Genomic DNA, 15,404 nt, shown 5'->3' on the forward strand with positions numbered 1-15,404 from the left:
CCCAGATTCTCAATCCATCCTACCCCTACCCACTTCCCCCTCAGCAGCCACAGGTCTATTCTCTCTGTGTGTGAGGCTGTTAACTGTTTTGTAGGTAAGGTCATTTGTGTCATATTTTAGATTCCACATGTACGTGATATCATGTGGCATTTGTCTTTCTCTTTCTGGCTGACTTCACTTAGTCTGATAATCTCTAGGTCCATCCACATTGCTGCAAGTGGCATAGTTCATTTTTTTTTTTTTATGACTGAGTAATACTCTGTTGTATATATGTACCACATCATCTTTATCCATTCCCCTGTTGATGGACATTTACATTGCTTCCACTGGCTATTGTGAACAGTGCTGCTATGAACATTGAGTTCTGTGTGTCTTTTTTAATTATAATTTTGTCTAGGTATATGCCCGGGAGTGGGATTGCTGGATCATATGGCATTTCTATTTTTGGTTTTTTGAGGGACCTCCATGCTGTTGCTGCTAAGTCACTTCAGTCGTGTCCAACTCTGTGAGACCCCATAGGTGGCAGCCCACCAGGCTCCCCTGTCCCTGGGATTCTCCAGCAAGAACACTGGAGTGGGTTGCCATTTCCTTCTCCAATGCATGAAAGTAAAAAGTGAAAGTGAAGTTGCTCAGTCGAGTCCGACTCTTCTCAAACCCGTGGACTGCAGCCCACTAGGCTCCTCCGTCCATGGGATTTTCCAGGCAAGAGTACTGGAGTAGGGTGCCGTTGCCTGCCCCGGAGGGACCTCCATACTGTTCTCCATAGTGATGTTACCAGTTTACATTCCCACGAACAGTATAGGAGGGCTCCCTTTTCTCTATACCTTCTCTAGCATTTGTTATTTGCAGATTTTTTAATGACTGATGTGAGGTGGTACCTCATTGTAGTAAAACATATTCAATTTTTTTTTGAAAAACTTTTAAGTATGCTTGGGTTAAAAAGTATGTGACTTGACCATTTCAACTGTAAATTTTATGAAATCTCAGTGTAGATCAAGTATTTTCAATCCGAATTTAGCATCTGAATTGAGAAATACTTTAAGGGTAAAATTACACACCAGAATTCAAGGATTTAGCATCAAAAAAACTGTATAAAAATCCCATTAATTTCTATATTAGTTACATGTTGAAATGGTATTTTTGGATACAGTGGGTTAAGTTTAAATTATTAAAATTAAGTTTACCTGTTTCTTGTAACATTTTAAAAACGTGACTACTAGAAAATGCGAACTGACATGTGTGGATCACATTCGTGGCTTGCGTTATATTTCTGTTAGATAGCACTGCCAAAGATGAAGGGAGATATGCTCCTTACCTTTCATCTAAGGGGAATTCCTGGGAGTGGCTCATGGCTTCTCCATCAGAGAGTTGCTCACGCAATGCTTCTCCTGTTCCCAGTGTGTGAGCAGATGAAGGTGTGGGGAATTTGTGGGGTGTCCTGGGACCCCACTCAGGCTGCTGGAGGAGAATGTTTATTTAAAGAGCCTGTGGTTCCACCTCTCCCTGGCCTGCATCAGTCCGCAGGCTAGGCCTTGCCAAGAAATGGCACACGTTCTCATTACTTTTCTAGCCTGGACCAGGAGGCAAATGGATGTCTCTTTAAGACATGGGGCTCCAAGAGCCCAGAGCCCGGGCTCACTGTCACAGCTCACATTCAGGTTCACCTGTAACCATGACAACGCCATTGATGCAAGTTGCCATGGAGCATAATTTAACCTGGATCAGATTTTCAAAAAAGAATGGAAAAACAAACACTCAGCTTTGTCTCAGGAGACTATCAGAAATGGGCTCGCCGGTGATTCCTTCTTAACTACCCTTCTCATTTAATTACTTTTGCTTTTCATGTCCCTGGGGAAGTGTTTCTGCCAGGAGCGACTTCCTGGGCAGGCTGGGAGTGTTTGCAGGGAATGGTTGGCATTATGGAGTCCAATGGCTCGATGACCTTAAGCTGGTCCTGGGTAGGGAGATTTTCACCACATCCCCTCAAGTCCATCGTGTTTCTGCATGTTAGCTTTAGCAGGGGAAATATCAGACTTGTCGTTACATTTCAGAGCTGGAAGGTGCCTGGATGGGAACATAAGATGAGCGGAGTAAGGGATCTGTCTGAACCCACTTGAGTTGGGGTGTTAAGTTGATTCAACCCAAATCAGGGAGACCTAAAAAGCAGAGGGTGGGGAGCAAGAAAGAGATGCACCCAAAGAAATAATGGAGAAGCATTGTGATCTTAAATTTAAATAGAAAATATCAGGAACTCATTATTTCCTTTGTTTCTTTTGAAGAAGAAGGATGTGTTTCCCTAGCCTTGTTTGCTGTTAAGGTTGATGTGTGCGCTCAGCCCTGTCTGACTCTTTGCGACCCCATGGACTGTATCCCACCAGGCTCCTCTTGTCCATGGGCCTTCATGCCTGAGCTGTTGTTTCCAGATACTATTTCACACTTTAAGGAGTCCAGGCTCCTTGAGAAAGTTGATTCCACACCTGAGGCAGAAACTGTCCCAGATGTCCTGGGGCATGTGGTTATGCTGGAAAAGGAAGAAGCCATCAAATACCAATGGAATTACATCAAAGGCATCCAGGGGTCAAATCAAAGGTCTCCCACTGGCTAAAAATGGAACAGTCTTAAATAAGAAATCAATGCGATAGGCTGAAATTACAGTGGACTGGATTAAAATTCATCAATTTATAATGATACATAAAAGAAAAAACTTTACTGGTCAGCCTTTGAACGTTGCTAGGGACCGCCACAAAGAAAGGGGAAGAATCAAAACCTTTGTCCTGTCTCTCCTGCATGGACTGTTCCTCAGGGTAACCAAATAGTACTGATGAAAGTTCTTTTTAGAGAATTCCAGCTAATGGATGCAGGTGGAAGGATGCACTTAGTTAAAGTGATGTACTTAGGTACCAATCATTAACAGATGCTGCAACCATTGGGTGAAATGTTGGCAAGGAACTTTCTAAGATACAGATCGGGTTGCTAACACCTGAATCCACTGATTTTAGCATTACTAAAAATGGAACAACCAGACATATGAGCCAGAAAGAAATCTTTGTCCCTGCAGGCTGGAGAAACCTTTCCCCTGACTAGAGGCAGCAGGTGGCTGAGCCTGAGATAGCTCCTCCAGTCCCTCAGACAGCATCAGTGGGAGCCCCCTCCCCCCCCCGCCCCCTGCCAATGTCACCAGATATACCGAACTGACCAAATTGTACCACAGAGGGGTCTGAATATGAAATGGTCATTGGACCCACAGCCCACAAAGTAGGCCAAGGTCTAGTGTTATTATAAGACAACAGAGAGAGAGAGGTTTAGATACACAGACATGGAGGGGAGAAGTCTAAGTGAAGACAGAGGCAGCGACTGGAGTGATGTGTCCACAAGCCAAGGATTGCCAGCAACCACCAGAAGCTGGGAGGGAGGCACGGACTCACTCTCAGAGCCTTCAGAAGGAATGAACCCTACTGATACTTTGAATTTGGAATTCCAGCTTCCAGAACTTTGAATTGCTGTTGTTTTAAGGCACCTGGTTTGAGGCACATTTTTACGGTAGCCCAAAGAAACAGGATAAAAGATGAATGGTCCAGTAATCATGCCTGCCTAAGCCTGTTGTCCTACTTCTCATGCCAACTTGCCCACAGAAGTGATGAGAGGAGGCTGAATGACCATTGCTACAGAAGGAGACTACATAAATCCCCAAGGGATGGAGTGATGGCTGGTAGCAAAGACTGAAAAAGCAGGATATGCCCCTGGGCCCAGGTGTACAGGAGAATTCCAGGAGCTGTGCTGAATCTGAGAAGGGGCCTCTCAGCCTTGGAAAGTGACAGGGACATAGTGGGATTCTGTGGACCACGTGTTCTCAAGGCAGCGCCTGCCCACTCACCCACTCATCTGCAAACCACATGCCAGGCAGAGGCAGAGGCACTGGTGCTGAAAAGGTGGGCAGGACAGCCTCCCTGCCCTCAGGACACTCACAGTCCAGTGGAGGAGAGAGCCAGGACCCAGTGTGTTACAGGGAACAGAAGGCAGGGAGCCCCTGAGGAGAAAGGTGAGCATGTGCAGCGGGTTGTAGATGAGCAGGACCCTGGCCCTGTTAGGAAGTGCAGGCAAGGGATACGAGCAAAGATTTTAATGTTTGTAACGCTGCCCCCAGGGTCTGTTTGTTGAACCCCCAGAGCACAAGGTGTGGGAGGACAGAGCTCTGGGGGTTTATCTGTGAAGTCCCCTCCAGCTTCCAGAAACAACACACTGAGTCGACAGCTGAGGACAAGCCCTGAGGCGCCCTCCTTGAAGCCAGGGGGCACACTGCCTTCCAGGACTGACACAGGCAAGAGGCCTGGAATCCACGTGACCCTACGGGCGGCAAGGACCTGGGACCCTATAGCGATAGGGGACCATCTCGTATCAGAGGACACAGCAGTTTGGGAGACGCGCCAGCTCACATCGTGGCAAGAAGCAGTCAGTTGTGGTAGTCACAGTCCTACTTCTTTTTCCTCTGGAAATCCTTGTCTGTGTCAAGGTCCTTCTTCACCTGAATTCCGTCATTTACTGCCTGCTGCCCTCTCCTGGCATCCCATGGAACTACAACCACTGAAACTCAGTTTATTCTTTGGACTGCAAGGAGATCAAACCCATCAATCCTAAAGGCAATCAACACTGAATATTCCTTGGAAGGACTGATGCTGAAGCTGAAGCTCCAATACTTTGGCCACCTGATGCGAAGAGCTGACTCACTGGAAAATACCATGATGCTGGGAAAGATTGAAGGCAGGAGGAGAAGGCGATGATAGAGGTTGATAGAGATGGTTGGATGGCATTGCCAACTCAGTGGACATGAACTTGAGCAAACTCTGGGAGATGTCACCATCTCTGGGAGATGTCCCTCCCATAGGACAGGGAAGCCTGGCGTGCTGCTGTCCATGGGGTCACAAAGAGTCAGACACAACTGAGCGAATGAAAAACAAAAAGACTTGTTCTTCAGAGGATGAGTTGTCTGGGACAGGCTTTTAGTGGGAGGGTATCAGAGCCTGAATGGGTAATTTTGTTCAGATAAGGAAACTGAGGCCCACGGGGGTGGGGCAAGACTTAGGCCATGTTAGCGGACTTGAGCTTCCTCGTCTACAGTCACAGATGAACTCCAGGGCCCATCGTCACCTGCATATCTGGGAAATGGGCTGCTCCTGAGAAGGCACCCTTAGGGTCTAACTACAGAAACTTGTCCACAGTCAGCCATGTGATTTTGGCTATCACTATTGTAGCTGTTTATCATCCCAGATTCGCTGGATTCTAAGGAGTCTAGGCCGCGGAAGACTGAGAAGACAACTAGAGACCTGGTTTCTTACCTCTCAGGACAAGAGTCTAGCCTCAAATGCTTTTAGAGTCAAGAGATAACAGAGAGAATGAATGGGACAGAAGCTGCTGAAGGATGTGTCACTGCTCAGCTCCACATCTTTTAGGAAACCATGCTGACATCCTGAAGGGTGAGATCGGAAGGTCCTTCTCCTTCTCTGAGTGGCCACAGGTCTCCTCCACTCTCAGTCATGAACCCTGCCTTTCTCCTTTGAAATCCAGCCTCATGGGCAAGTCTCTGACCCTCAGGCCATGCCTGGCTTGTCTTGGACGTAAAATGAAATCTTCATAGTCTACAGAATGCTGAGGGTGAAATGCAACCTCTGGCCCACCTTCCCTCTAACACCAAAGAGGTAGAGCTGCATCAGGCCAGTTAAGGCTACTTCCTTCTGAAAGGGTGGTTCTAAATTGTGGGCAACAGCAGCCTCCAGATGGCAGGACTTGGCAGGAGTAAAAGGGAAAAAAGAAGAGCTTTCTGTCTTTAAATGCTCGTGTGGGGGCCTTGGGTATCACCCATCCAAGATGGGTAGTGAACACCCACACAAGGAGTTTTAAAACTGTGACTATACATCGTTGACCCGATAAAAGGCTGTAGTTAGGTGTGTCTCCCAGGTTGAGACAAAGCAGGGATCCAGGAATAGGTCCACAAGCAGAACGTGGGTGATGTGAGGGGGGAGGTCAGTGATGCCCGCAGAGCCTGAGCTCAGCCTGCCCCTGCCTGGCCTCCTGATGCTCACGTACACACGCATCCTGCTGAGATAGCAGGTAAACACTCGATCAACAGGCTTTACAGAGCATTGGTCTGTGCCGCGTGGTGTTCTGGGTGCCAGGGAATCAAGAGGAGCAAGATGATTCACACGTCCGCCTCTCTTGAAGAAAAGAGGAAGACAGTATACCACTAGGGAGTGGTCCACGCCAGGAAGAAAAAGAAACAGGGGGTTTTGAGGGTGACAGGAGTCAGGGAGAGCCCGTGAAGAGGTAACATCAGAGCACGAGGCAGAGGAAGGCACTTCCTCCCCTAAGCACGTGTTCTCTAGTCCCGTCTCCCGGGACAGAAGGAAGCTATGCTTCTGGCTCAGCTGTGGGCCCAGCATGGCACCTGGTTGGCACTCAGTGGGCATTGGGTGGTGGATGGCTGTCGCTGAGGGATGGTGCCTGGCGGACTTCTTCCAGGCTGGCGGCCTGTGCAGTGCAGCTGCAGAGCCTAAAGGACCGGCTGGCCCTTGCTCTGAGAGGGCAACGGAGGCAGGCCGCAAGCTGGGGAGCTGTGGCTTCTGAGTGTGCACACGGAGCTGGTACCCCCAGATCAGCCTTCCAGCCACTGAAAGATGGAATCAGAATTGTCCTCAGACTTCCAGACAAACCATTCTTTTAAAAAGGAGATCTGAAACTTCCCTAGTGGTCCAGTGGTTAAGACTGCACTTTCATTGAAGGGAGCGAGGGTTCGATCTCTGGTCCAGGAACTAAGATCCTGCATGTCGCAGGGTACTGCCTACAAATAAAAAGAAAAAGAAATAAAAAGGGGATTCGGAGTTAGACACTCGGTGTCTCCGCATGGCTTCAGATGGCACTTGGCCTTCTGTGTCAAACTTAGAGCAGGGATTTTCTCTTCCCAACGGTAACCACCTGAAACGCGTTGGGAGCTCAGCTTAGGCTTGTCAGACAGGCAGTCAGGCAGACATTGGCTCAAGCCTTGTGCTGTGTGCTCTTGGGTTCCTCACAGACCTTCTCTGAGCTCAGACCTGAAGGATGAGTATCCCAGGCTGAGGGAACAGCCAGTGCAAAGCTCTAGGGTAGAAATGAGCTCACATGCTCAGGGGGCGTTTGTGAGAAGGGGTAATAAAGGTGCTTCTCTCCTAGGGCTGCTCTGTAGGCCGATGCAACCAGCTAGGTCTCTGCTTCATCCAGCATCACCCATAAACCCCAAACATGACTCATTGCATCTGAAAGAAAAGGATCTGATGCCACTTGGAGCAAGCCTGCCACTTCTCAGGTGAGAGAGACATGAGGGCCCCCCACCCCAAGAAATTGCCCCTCCTAGGTAAGGGCCCCCACCAGACTCAGCATCTCCACTCTGCTTTAATCCTCACTGAAAGTGGCCTTGTGTGTGCAAGGAGGATACTTTTTAAAAAATATATTTATGTATTTATTTATTTTTGGCTGCGCTGGGTCTTCTTTGCTGTGTAGATTTTTCTCTAGTTGCAGTGAGCCGGGGCTCCTCTTCGTTGTAGTGTGCTGGCTTCTCACTTCGGCGGCTTCTCTTGTGGAGCACAGGCTCTGGAGCACATGGGCTTCTATAGTTGTGGCCCATGGGCTCAGCAGTTGTGGTTTCTGGGCTCTAGAGCACAGGCTCAATAGTCGTGACATGGGGATTCAGTTGCTCTACGGCATGTGGGATCTTCCCGGACCAGGGGTCGAACCTGTGTCTCCTCCATTGACAGTTGGATTCTTTACCACTGGCCACCAGGCAAGCCTGGTGGGATATTTTTAAAGACACTCTAAGTATTGCTTTTACAACAGCAAAGAAAGTAAAAGTCACCTTGGAGTCCATATTCCAGAAATAAACTTCCTAGTTCTGGGGTATTTTCTATGAAGGTCTTTATTATCATAAATATTTTTACATAGCTGAGAAATCACTGTATAGCATTTTTTCCTCTTCCTCCCAATTTGTTGATTTTCTTAGCCTGCCATTTCCCATGAAAGGTGCAACATATGGTAAAGGAATTTTCCTCCACCGGAGGTTTTGGAACTTGTTCAGAATGATTCTGTGGCCATTGTTTTGGCTGAAATATGTGCTTAAAAAAAAAAAATGAAACCTGCTACTTAGAATCAGGAGTCATAGAACTGAACATAGTCCAGGAAACGCAGATTGACTCTTGCTACAACAAAACCCCTTTTCCACAAAGGAACACCCCTGGGGGAGAACCCTGAAGTCCACAGTAATTACGCCTCAGTACCTCCCCCTCTCCTTTTTGCTTATTTGCATATTTCCAGTTTTTTATTTTTTACAATGAACATGTACTGCTTGTATAACAAAAACATTGACAAAATTCAGTAAGATAAAGGAAAAAAGGACACATAAAGGCATTTTAAGTGTAACACAACCTAAAGTGCCAGAGGAGGGCAATAGACGTCCCACCAAGAAGAGGTCTAGTGATGAAGTAAGTTGGAAAACGTCGAGTTAAACAAAGCTAATTGGATTTCTTCCCTATAATACTTCTCAGAGTCTTTCAAACACTGGTGGGTAGTTTGACCCTGAAGAGAGGGCTGTTCCCAGCAGTGTAACCGACAGTATCGGATCTCTGAACCCCTCTCATGAGGAGTATCCCTGCCCACTGACTGTGAGGAGTATCCCTGCCCACTGGCTGTCTGTGGGGCGCATTCTGGAAAACCCTTTTCCAAAGCACTGGCTGTCTGCAGGGTGGGGAGATGCCCCGTCCCCTCTGGGCCACATCCTCACGAGGTCTGCGCAGCTGACTGGGAGGAAATTCGCGGCCGTGACAGCTCTCAGACCAGGTGCTCCGCTGCCATCTCGCCAGCTGGTTAAGAAGGGTGGCCAGCTCCATTATGGATTTTATTATCAGTCAAGAGATCTAGAAAGGAGAAAGACATCCAGAGGCATCTGGTTGGTAGGATCACCGAGCCGTCAGCAGAGACTATAGGCTGTGAATAAGCAAAAGACAAATGCCCTTGAATTCCAAGGGCATAAAATATCCCTGCAAATGGGGCAGTCCAAAGGACAATCAAAGGAGCAGAGGGGAGTGGGTGCAGAGGTCAGGTCGGAGGCTGCCCGTATCCACTGGGGCCTCACCATGGCTGGGGCTGCCCTCCAGCTGCCAGGAACTGCATCTCTCCTTGGAAAGGCCAGAAGTACCTAAGAATTGATGGACAGCAGCCCGCAGCCCATGAGGAGCTTGCCTGCATCTCCAGGGGGATGACTGAGGTGCCCAGTCTACGCTGGCTCCCAGAAGCCCCCAGTGGGCTGGCTCTCCAGTTGCTCACAGTGGCCTCTGGTTTGATAACAAACCCTGTATTAGCTGCCTTCCCTTCCCTGCCTCACTTTACCTCGGAAACAAAGTTAAGTCCTGCAGAAATTTCTTTGCTGGTTAAGATTACTAGTAAGAAGTCCTGCTCTTCTGAATTTCCATTAATTCTCCAAGCCAAGATTTGCTGCACTCCAGCGAGTGAAGAACAGTTCCATCTCATTTCTGACAGAGGGCAGCATTTCGTTTTCTACCGCAGGGAGGTGTATTCCTGGAGCTTGCAAATGACGCCAGCTCAAAATAAAGAAAAACAAATTGAAATGAGGATTTTAATCACTGTGAAGGGAATGAAAGGCTGTGTCAGCGTTTCCATGGTAAGTGCCGTCTTTCAGGGATTTAGCATCCCAGCTGTAAAAACACGCTTTATGCTAGGTTTTGGCAAGAGCCAGGCTTCAGTCACTGAAAATCTATACATTATTAAAGATTTCACTTTCAATCAAGTGGGAAACGTGACTCCGTGAAAATGGCGCAGAATTCCCCTCTGCCCCTGGGGCTGCCAGCCGTGCCCACTGCACCTCCTGCCAAGTCCGCTCGGCCCCAGCTTGGAGGGGTGGTGGGGGCACAGCCCCTGGCCCCCTCCAGACTCTGCCTTGCCTCCTGGAGACGGGTGCACTGAGGAAGATGCCTGTTTTTTGTGGAGGCAAAGTGGCGGTCCTTGCGGGGCCCTGTCTCTGGGGCTGCAGGTGGCTCTCCTTTGAGCACTGGCCCTCTTGCCCCCCGTCCCACGTCCCTGGTCCCAGGGCCATCGATGGGAGAGAGGGGCGGCAGCACCACCTCACAGCCTGTCGGTCTCTCGGCCCCTGATGGCATCATAAGTGGCAGAATCACAGACTGAGTTTACTGGAAACCTTAGACTTGTTCTGATTGTAGCTCGCAGCCTGAGCTCCAGGGATGCGAGGGGAATGAAGATCACAGATGTCAGCCAAAGAGGAGGCACTCTGGGTGAAACCAGGTGCGGTCTGAACCTTGGTCACGTCACATCCAAGTCACCTCTGCTTGGCTTCAAACAGGACCAGGTTTGTTTTCATGTGTGTGTGTGTGTCTTTTTAAAAATTTCATCTTAATTGGAGGATAGTTACTTTACAATACTGTGACAGCTTTTACCATACATTGGTATGAGTCGGCCGTAGGCATACGTGTGTCCCTTCCCTCCCGAGTCCCCCTTCCACCTCTCTCCCCTCCCCATCCCTCTGGACTGTCACACAGCACCGGCTTTGAGTGTCCTGCATCATACATCAAACTCCCACTGGCTATCTATTTTACATATGGCAATGTATATGTTTCAATGCTGCTCTCTCAAATCATCCCACCGTCTCCTTCTCCCACTGAGTCCAAAAGTCTCTTCTTTATGTCTGTGTCTCCTTTGCTGCTGTCCACAGGATCGTCAGTACCATCTTTGTAGATACCATATATAGGCATTAATATACTCTTCCTCTTTCTGACTTACTCCACTGTGTATGATAGGCTCTAGGTTCGTCCACCTGATTAGAACAGACTCAAATGCATTTCTTTTTATAGCTGAGTAATATTCCACTGTGTATATGTACTGCAGCTTCCTTATCCATTCATCTGCCGATGGACATCTAGGTTTCTCCCATGTCCTAGCTGTTGTGAATAGTGCTGCAATGAACACTGGGGTATGTGTCTTTTTCAGTTTCATTTTTCTCAGGATATATGCCCAGTCGTGGGGTTTCTGGGTCACATGATAGTTTTAGTCCTAGTTTTTGAGGGAATCTCCATTCTCTTCTCCATAGTGGCTGTATCAGTCTGCATTCCCACCAGTGATCAGGACCAGATCTAATGACACTTTGGTGTGCCCTTTATTTGAAACAGGCTGATGTGGGTGGAGAGAAAGCTTTTGCAATACAGGAGAAAAGGTACCAGCAGAAGGACAACTTTTTATGATCTGAAATGAATCCTCAGTAGATGTGCCAGCCTGTATCAGGTCTCAGGGATTAGCAGGTAACTCTTCCCCTGAAACAGGGGTAGGTACAGTTATTCCCATTTAAAAGATGAACAGATTGACATTCAGAGGTTGAGAAACTCGTCTTCATGGAGGTCATGTAGAGCAGGTGGCAGGGTGAGGCCTCGGAGCCAGATCTTCCTGACTCCGGTCAGGTCTGAGAACGTCTCCCTCAACACGGTTCAGGGGCAGCACTTTCAGATTCCACCAGCCCGTCTCCTCGTTCTGCCCGGGGTGGTGGGCAGCCTGGCACAGAACAAGCATGGATGGCAGCCCAGCAGAGCCCTGCTGCTGGGGGAGATGACAGCTACAGAGGGCAGGCTCGGGAGCACTGGCTAGACTCAAAAGGGGCTGACTTGTTTTTTTAAAGGTTTATTTACTTGTGACTGTGCTGGCTCGGCATTGCTGCACATGGGCTTTCTCTAGTTGTGATAATCGGGAGCTACTTTCTAGTTGCGGTGCACGAGCTTCTCATTGAGGTGACTTCTCTTGTGAAGCACAGGCTCTAGGCATATGGGCTTTAGTAGTTGCAGCTCATGGGCTCAGCTGCTCCGCAGCATGTGGGATCTTCTCAGAGCAGGGATCGAACCCGTGTCTCCTGCATTGGCAGGTGGATTCTCAACCATTGTACCATCAGGGAAGTCCCAGACTTGTTCTTAGTGCAGACATTTTTTGAGGGCTTACTCTCTTCCAGGCACAGTTGGAAGGGCTGGCTCTGTGTTATATGTTTCATCTCATCTACAACCACTCCAGCAGCTGCCTGAGCTATGTACTAGTATTATCTCCATTCTACAGATAACGAGGAACAGAGAGACTGAGTAGTTTGCCCAAGGTCACACGGAAGGAGATGAAGGAGATGAAGATGGGATTTCAGCCCAGGCAGCTTGACCCTCAAGACCAAACCAGGGGACACTTGCCTGGGGAAGGTGAGTTTGCCCCAGGCTCAGAGTGCTCTCTGGTAGCCTAGTCAGAAATGTCTGGGACAGGACTTCAGGCCAGCGGGCCCTCCTCTCATCATCCTGCTGACCAGGCAGATTCTGCAAGAGACGAGCTGGCTGCCGCGGGGCGTCCTCTCTTCCTCCAGGGTCAGAGCCAGCTGAAGGTGCAGCATCTTGGTTGTACCAAGATGTTTTGGTTTTGCATTTCTGAGCTGGTCTAAGATAGTTTTCCACTGGCACTTAGCTATATTGGTTTATAAGACACTCGATGCAGTAGAACTTTCTAAAGAGTCCAGGCCTACACCAGGGGTAGGGAGAGAGGAATGGTCAGGGACTATAATAAGAACAAAGGAAGAGCAAAAGTCAGGAATAAAAGTGTGACTTCACTATTGACTTTACAAAAACAGAAGGGTTTTTAAGGGACTGATGTGAATAATCATATGCCATCCAGTTAGATGGCAAAGATGAAGTGAGTAAATTCTTAGACACAAAGCATAAAGACATACTCAGGAAGAAATGGACATTATGAACAGACTTATAAGTAGAGAGATTGAATTAGTGATTTTAAAACGTCCCTCAAAGAAAAATTCAGGCCCATATGGATTCACTGGTAAATTATACAAATCTCTTAACCAAGCATTTTAGACATGACTTTTTAGACATGGTTTCTTAGACATGACTCAAAAAGCATAGTTCATAAAAGTGGAGGTAGATCAGTTAGACTTTGTTAATATAAAAACTTTTTTTTTTTTTTGTTTCAAGTGATACTACTAAAATGGAAGACAATCTACAGAATGGGAGAAAATAGTTTCCAATCATATATCTGATAAGTGACTTGTATCCTGAATATAATCAAAGGTATGTTCTTTCCAGTAGTCACGTATGGATGTGAGAGTTGGACAATGAAGAAGGCTGAATGCCAAAGAATTGATGCTTTTGAACTGTGTTGTTGGATAAGACTTTTGAGAGTCTCTTGGAAAGCAAGGAGATAAACCAGTCAATCTTAAAAGAAATCAACCCTGAATACTCTTTAGGACTGGTGCTGAAGCTGAAGCTCCAATACTTTGGCCACATGATGCAAAGAGCCAACTCATTGGAAAAGACCTTGATGCTGGGAAAAAATGAGGGCAGGAGGAGTAGAGCGTGACAGAGGATGAGATGATTGGATGGCATCACCGCTTCAGTGGGCATGAACTTGGGCAAACTCCAGGAGATTAGTGAGGGACAGGGAAGTCTGGTGTGTTGCAGTCCATGGGGTCATGAAGAGTTGCACATGACTTGATGATGAACAACAACAATCCTGAATATATAAGAACTCTTACAACACAGTCATCAAAGGACAATCTAATTTTAAACTGAGTAAAGGATCTGAGTAGATGTTTCTCCAGAGAAGATATACAAATGACCATCAAGCACATGAAAAGATGCTCAGCATCTTAGTGGTCATGAGTCATTAGAGAAATATCAATCATAATAATGTACCAATTCACATCCACTAGGAATGGCTATAACCAAAGCCACATAAAATAGCAAGAGTTGAAAAAAAAAAATAGCAAGAGTTGGTGAAGACATGGAGAAATCAAAATGCACATATCTTGCAGGTGAGAATGCAAAGTGGAAGGTTCCCTTTGTACAGCAGTTTGGCAGTTCTTCAGAAAGTTAAATATGCTGTCTCTTATGGCCAGTCATTCCCCTTCTAGGAGAACTGAAAATGATTTCACATGAAAACTTGCACATGAATGTTCATAGTCATATTATTCGTGAGAGCTGAAAAGGGGGAAGAAAACCCAAATATCCATCAACTGATGAATGGACAAACAAAATGTGAAATATCCCTACAATGGAGTATTATTCATCAACAAAAAAACAAAATACTGATTGATACTGCAACAGGGATGTGACTTGAAAAACAGTTTAGTAAATAAAAGAAGCCAGACACAAAAGGCCATCTATTGCGTTGATATGGTCCCATTTGTAAGAAATGTCTAGAACAGGCAAATCCATGGGGCAGCAAGTAGATAAGTGGTTGCCTAGAGTTAGGAGAAGAGGAAGGATGGACATGGGTTTTCTTTTGGGGGTGATGAAAATGTTCTGATGTTAGATTGTAGTGCTGCTTGCTCAATTCTGTGGCTATATATTAAAACCCACAGAATGGTACAGTTAAAGTGGATGAATTTTAGAGTGTGTGAAAGTCAATAAAGCTGTTACAAATTGTTAAAAAAAACCAGTTAAAACTGTTAAAAATTACAGGGAACTAGTTAAAAACATAGTAAAAGTATATAAAGAATAACTCTACAGCTGCTTAAATTAACAGTGTGCTTTATATACTCCAATATAGAAGGTTATCCAAACTATAGTAAGTGAGGGGTAAAGCAGATTATAATTCATTAATAGTTCAGCTCAGTCACTCAGTCATGTCTGACTCTTTGCGACCCCATGGACTGCAGGCAGCACGCCAGGCCTCCCTGTCCATCACCAGCTCCCGGAGCTTGCTCAAACTCATGTCCATTGAGGTGGTGATGCCATCCAACCATCTCATCCTCTGTCCTCCCCTTCTCCTCCCACCTTCAATCTTTCCCAGCATCAGGGTCTTTTCTAGTGAGTGAATTCTTCGCATCAGGTGGCCAAAGTATTGAAGCTTCAGCTTCAGCATCAGTCCTTCCAATGAATATTCAGGACTGATTTCCTTTAAGATAGACTGGTTGGATCTCCTTGCAGTCCAAGGGACTCGAAAGAGTCTTCTCCAGCACCACAGTTCAAAAGCATCCATTCTTTGGCACTCTGCTTTCTTTATAATCCAACTCTCACATCCATACATGACTACTGGAAAAACCATAGCCTTGGCTAGACGGATTTTGTTGGCAAAGTAACATCTCTGCTTTTTAATATGTTGTCTAGATTGGTCATAGCTTCTCTTCCAAGGAGCAAGCATGATCTCAATATTATAGAAATAAATGAAGTGTGTGTGTGTGTGTGTGTGTGTGTGTGTACAGAAAATAAAATTTGGAAAGATATATTTTGAGAAAGTAATTTTCACTGAGTACTGCATAATAAGCTATTCTTCTTCAAATTTGTATTTAATCTTTGAAAAAGTAATACAATCACATGACATAAAAATCA

At 46.6% G+C, this 15,404-nt stretch overlaps 1 protein-coding gene across 2 annotated transcripts in view; it reads left to right on the top strand.

The window, feature by feature from the left end:
- POMGNT2 (protein O-linked mannose N-acetylglucosaminyltransferase 2 (beta 1,4-)) overlaps positions 1-15,404 on the top strand; it is a 75,943-nt gene that overhangs the window by 49,050 nt on the left and 11,489 nt on the right. The gene's annotated exons all lie outside the window — the stretch shown is intronic.

Source organism: Cervus elaphus, chromosome 24 (genome assembly GCF_910594005.1).
Source record: "Cervus elaphus chromosome 24, mCerEla1.1, whole genome shotgun sequence".
In the NCBI taxonomy this organism is placed as follows: domain Eukaryota; kingdom Metazoa; phylum Chordata; class Mammalia; order Artiodactyla; family Cervidae; genus Cervus; species Cervus elaphus.